Genomic DNA, 6,282 nt, shown 5'->3' with positions numbered 1-6,282 from the left:
GAAGAAGTAAAAGGCAGGAAGGTTCTGACTATTTCAGATCTTAAGCGAGGCAATGAAACAGTAACTATTCCTTTTCAACTTCAAAACTCTCCAAAATGAATTCTGCCCCTGTATATTTAGTGTATCCAGAATGTATATCGGGTGTATACTTCTCACTCCGCCCCCTCTTTTTTTCTTCTCTCTATCTAGTTTTTCCTCTTTTTTTTCCACCCCTTCTTCCTAAATTTTCTCTTCTATTTATAGCAAAATTTTCGAAATTTTCAGATTTGTTTTTTTATTATTTTATTATTTTTTTAATTAAAAGAAATCCCACTTACAAATTGATTTATTTTTTTAGAAAAAGAAATCCCACCTTTATTTACTTTTATTTTTAAAATTCCAACTTTAATTACTTTATCTTATTTAAAATTCCACTTTTTATTTTTTTAAAAGAGAATCTCACTTTATTTAACTTTTCTTTAAAAAACAAACCACTATCTTTTCTTTTTCTTTTAAAAATGCTACTTTCAATTACTTTAAATTTTTTAAATTTTCAGATACCTTTATATTTATTTTTTAATTTCAACCTTATTTTACTTTTAAATTTTTTAAAACTTTTTACTTTTTTTAAATTTTCTACATTCTTTTACTTTTTTTATTTTTTTATTTTTTATTTTTTTAAAATCATTTCCGAAATTACTATATATATATTTTTTTTAAAATAAAAATAATAAATAAAATAAAATATTTTCGGATTTTTTTTATATATAAAAAAACAAAAAATAAAACTATTAATAGTGATAATTCACTTTTTATTTTTTATTTTTTCGGTTTTGTTTTGTGTTGGACAAAAATGAAGAAGGGGTGTTGGGTTAATGGAGCGGACCGGATCGACCCGGTTTGAAACGGACCGGGTCATGGGGAAAGTTGGGCAATTATTTGGGCATGTGGTTTGAAATTGAAGAAGTGGCCCAATCCGATTTTTCTTTGTATTTTTGTTCTCTTTTCTTCTTTTATTTTTCTAAAACTAAATTATAAAAGTACTTAAATTATTATTAAGAACTAAATTAAGTTATAAAAGCGCAAATCAACTTCCAATAACAATTAACGCACAATTAAGTAATAATTAAGCATAAAATTATTCATTTGGACATTAAATGCTAAAAATGCAAAAGATGCCTATTTTTGTATTTTTTATTAATTTAACAAATAAACATGCATAGACAAACATACAAATAGTTACACAAAATATCACAAAAATTGCACACCAAGAAAAATTATTTTATTTTTGAATTTTTTGGGAGTAATTCTCATATAGGGCAAAAATCACGTGCTTACAGCTGCCCCTCTTTGCCCGAAGACACGAATGGTTTTCGTGCAAAGATAAAGCGAGCGATTTTTGCCCATCCGAGTACTCTGTGTGAAGCATTTTTTTTTATTTTTTTATTTTGAAAAAGATTTGACCGAACCTTTGCTTCAAAGGTTTCCTACATATCCTGGGCTAAACAGGAATCAGGTCAATGTAGTTCGGGAAGTTTTGGTAGCTGGGACTACCGTGGGACTGCAATGTTACTGTTGTTGCATGCTATTACCACTGCTTACCAATCTCTTTGTTACACCGTGCTTAAAAGAAAACAAGAAGCTAGGCTAGACTGCAACTTGTTCTTGTTGCCTTCCTTTCTTGTCGGCTTGTGTTTCCTCCGGTGCTTTTCTTCCGTGAATTTGGGGATGACACTGGCCCTTTGCTTTTCTGAATACCAGTTTTCATCATTTTGTTCGGTCCGCTGGGGACATGACTTCCTTCATTAAGCTATTTGGCGGTTCCTCTGGGGATACGGCTCTCTTCATCAGATCTGTTATGCTGGGCATAATTTAATGTTCACAGGCCGCTTCTTTCAAGACGCGTCTTTTCTTCCTTTTGACTCATGCGCTTGAACTTGTGTTGGGACCTCTTGTTGCAACTTTCTGCTTTCCGGTGCTGGGGATTTTTATTGTTTCCTGCTAGGGATTCCTGTTGTAACCTTCTACCTTCCGGTGGGTTACTGATTTCAAGATTTGCAGTATAAGACTCAAAAGTATTCCTCTTGTTATACAGGTGGGTGCATGAATGCAAAAATATGAAATGTATGCCCGCATTATACTGGTGGGCGACCTAGAACAGAAATGAAAAGACAGAAATGTATTCCCGCATTATACTGGTGGGCGACCTAGAATAGAAATGAAGAGACAGAAAATGTATTCCCGCATTATACTGGTGGGCGACCTAGAACTGAAAGTATTCCCGCATTTTACTGGTGGGCGACCTAGAGCTGAAAAGTATTCCCGCATTTTACTGGTGGGCGACCTAGAACTGAAAGTATTCCCGCATTTTACTGGTGGGCGACCTAGAGCTGAAAAGTATTCCCGCATTTTACTGGTGGGCGACCTAGAACTGAAAAGTATTCCCGCATTTTACTGGTGGGCGACCTAGAACTGAAAAGTATTCCCGCATTTTACTGGTGGGCGACCTAGAACTGAAAAGTATTCCCGCATTTTACTGGTGGGCGACCTAGAACTGAAAAATATTCCCGCATTTTACTGGTGGGCGACCTAGAACTGAAAGTATTCCCGCATTTTACTGGTGGGCGACCTAGAACTGAAAGTATTCCCGCATTTTACTGGTGGGCGACCTAGAGCTGAAAAGTATTCCCGTATTTTACTGGTGGGCGACCTAGAACTGAAGTATTCCCGCATTTTACTGGTGGGCGACCTAGAACTGAAAAGTATTCCCGCATTTTACTGGTGGGCGACCTAGAACTGAAAGTATTCCCGTATTTTACTGGTGGGCGACCTAGAGCTGAAAAGTATTCTCGCATTTTACTGGTGGGCGACCTAGAGCTGAAAAGTATTCTCGCATTTTACTGGTGGGCGACCTAGAGCTGAAAAGTATTCCCGCATTTTACTGGTGGGCGACCTAGAGCTGAAAAGTATTCCCGCATTTTACTGGTGGGCGACCTAGAGTTGAAAAGTATTCCCGCATTTTACTGGTGGGTGACCTAGAGCTGAAAAGTATTCCCGCATTTTACTGGTGGGCGACCTAGAGCTGAAAAGTATTCCCGCATTTTACTGGTGGGCGACCTAGAGCTGAAAAGTATTCCCGCATTTTACTGGTGGGCGACCTAGAGCTGAAAAGTATTCCTGCATTTTACTGGTGGGCGACCTAGAACTGAAAGTATTCCCGCATTTTACTGGTGGGCGACCTAGAACTGAAAAGTATTCCCGCATTTTACTGGTGGGCGACCTAGAACTGAAAGTATTCCCGCATTTTACTGGTGGGCGACCTAGAGCTGAAAAGTATTCCCGCATTTTACTGGTGGGCGACCTAGAGCTGAAAAGTATTCCCGCATTTTACTGGTGGGCGACCTAGAGCTGAAAAGTATTCCCGCATTTTACTGGTGGGCGACCTAGAGCTGAAAAGTATTCCCGCATTTTACTGGTGGGCGACCTAGAACTGAAAGTATTCCCGCATTTTACTGGTGGGCGACCTAGAACTGAAAAGTATTAAAATTGTTTCCTCGTTCTTCCGAGAAAATTTTTGACAATCGGCAGAAAATTTTCTGCCCCGGTTTTGGTGATTTCCCTGGCATCGCGTCCTGCTGCCATCATCAATCCTTCGCTTTCCTGCAGCAGACAAAAGGATTTAGTTAGTTTTAATCATGGTGGGAGGAGGTGCCTTTCCGGTGGATGATTTTTCCTCTCTTTCCCTTTTCTTGCTCTGTGCCCCCATAACTGGTTGGTGGACAAAGTTGCTTGCTGGGGGTTTCCGACCTGCTGGGGATTGGTTTTCAATTTATCCCCTTTTCTGCTTTCTCTTTACAGTACATGCCGTGGGAGTCTGCTTTTACTCCCGAAAACACTCCCTTTAGGAGTTTACTTCCTCCAAAACTGCAGGGCACAACATTGCATTGCCTGGGGCTAGCCTTTAGGACTGTTGGGGTTACCCTGCATCGGATGAATCCCTCTTCGGTCTCTGGTAGTAAGCTTTAAAAAATCCTTTTCAAGACAAATTTTTAGAAAGAGAAATAAAAAGATAGAAAAGGAGAAAATCTTTCTGAACCAATACTTGGCGGGAAAAGAAATTCAGAAGAACTTATCTGGATGACATGAATGGTCCCCGTGATCATGACGTGCACCATAGATTCCCGACCCAGTCTATTTGTATTAATCAACTTGCCCGATGGTCTTACTTGCTGGGGATAAATGAGTGTCCATTTCTTTGCGAATGTGGACCCTTTTGTTGATCTGTCTTGTCGCCTCATAGTGCCCTTCGAGGGGTTTTCACTAATGAGACTCTCTCTTTTCTCTCAACTCCCGGCGCCTTATGGTGCCTGTGAAGGTTTTCACCGATAAGACTCTCTCATTTTATATCTCTCATCTTATGTCGCCTTTCGGTGCCTATGAAGGTTTTCACCGATAAGACTCTCTCATTTTATTTCTTCATCGAGGAATCGGGGTGTTGTCGATGTGACTCTCTCTTCTAGAGATCCCTTTGGACTATCAATTCATTTCCAATTTCATGATCCTCTTTTTTGCTGGGGATCGGCGTATTATTCTCGGCTTTATTTGCATGACTTGGCACCTCTTGGATATTGATCGGGAGGTCTTTTGGACGTCGATGTTGGTTTTGGTGTGGGGCTAAAGCAAGGCTATCAAAATGAAATAATTTGATGGGTGATCTGCTACAACTTTTGGAATCTAACCTTTGTTGGAATTTTTAAAACATAGTCTCTGCCCCAGTTTTCTTGCTTGGGGGATTTTATTTTTACTGTAGGTTGAGCTACGTGCGTTATGCACACTGTGCCTATTATGCATACTTATGGACATTATGCACACTATGACCGAGCCGTGAGGCGCCTACGAATCATCTTCGAGGAATCAGGTCAAACGTAGTTCCCACGGTTTTGTATTTCTTATGATTTTTATCTTCTTTTTCTTTTCTTTCTCCTTTTTTTTTCATTTTCCTTTAATGATTTTTTCTCTTTTTTTTTTCTTTTTCTTTCATATCTTTTCCATTAGTGATTCCAAAAGAGGGGTATGAAAGAATAACTTAAGGCTCAAAAGGGGGAAACAAGGGTTAAAAGTGTTTGGATAGAAGAAAGAACCGCCTCTGTCATTTCATTATCCAATAAGCACCAAGTACAAACAAACGAACCGATAATTGCCATAATTAAAGAAATTACGCATAATATCTCTTGACTGCATCAGAATTGATAGCCATGTCGACATATCTCCCCTCGATATCTGTCAAACACACAGCACCGTTGGACAACACTCTGGTCACAATATAAGGCCCTTGCCAATTTGGGGCGAACTTGCCTTTTGCCTCGACCTGATGCGGGAGGATCTTCTTTAACACCTGCTGCCCTACTTCAAACTTCCTGGGGCGTACCTTCTTATTGTATGTTCTCGCCATTCTCTTCTGATACAATTGACCATGGCACACTGATGCCAATCTTTTCTCATCTATCAAGCTCAACTGTTCCAATCGAGCTCTGACCCATTCATCATCATCAATCTCGGCTTCAACGACAATCCGGAGGGACGGAATTTCGACCTCCGCCGGTATTACGGCCTCAGTTCCGTACACCAACAAATAAGGAGTTGCACCTATGGAGGTCCGGACGGTAGTGCGATAACCCAACAGAGCAAAGGGTAATCTCTCGTGCCATTGTCTAGATCCTTCCACCATCTTTCGCAGTATCTTCTTGATGTTTTTATTGGCTGCTTCGACCGCTCCATTCGCTTTGGGACGATATGGGGTGGAATTGCGGTGTGTAATCTTGAATTGTTGGCATACCTCTCTCATCAGGCTGCTGTTAAGATTCACACCGTTATCCGTGATGATTACTTTTGGGATCCCAAATCTGCAGATGATATGGGAGTGCACAAAATCCACCACCGCCTTTTTAGTTACCGACTTGAAGGTTTTAGCCTCAACCCATTTGGTGAAGTAGTCAATGGTTACTAAAATGAACCTATGACCGTTGGACGCTGCTGGCTCGATAGGTCCAATGACATCCATGCCCCATGCCACAAACGGCCAGGGTGCTGACATCGTATGTAACTCTGTTGGCGGAGAATGAATCAGATCTCCATGTATCTGACACTGATGGCATTTCCTTACGAAAGTGATACAGTCGTGTTCCATGGTGAGCCAATGATACCCTGCCCTGAGGATCTTCCTTGCCAATACATATCCGCTCATATGTGGCCCGCAAACTCCAGCATGTACCTCTGCCATAACCGTCGTGGCTTGACCGGCAT

This window comes from Nicotiana tabacum, chromosome 22 (assembly GCF_000715075.1).
Source record: "Nicotiana tabacum cultivar K326 chromosome 22, ASM71507v2, whole genome shotgun sequence".
In the NCBI taxonomy this organism is placed as follows: domain Eukaryota; kingdom Viridiplantae; phylum Streptophyta; class Magnoliopsida; order Solanales; family Solanaceae; genus Nicotiana; species Nicotiana tabacum.
Note: the sequence above shows the minus strand (reverse complement) of the source record.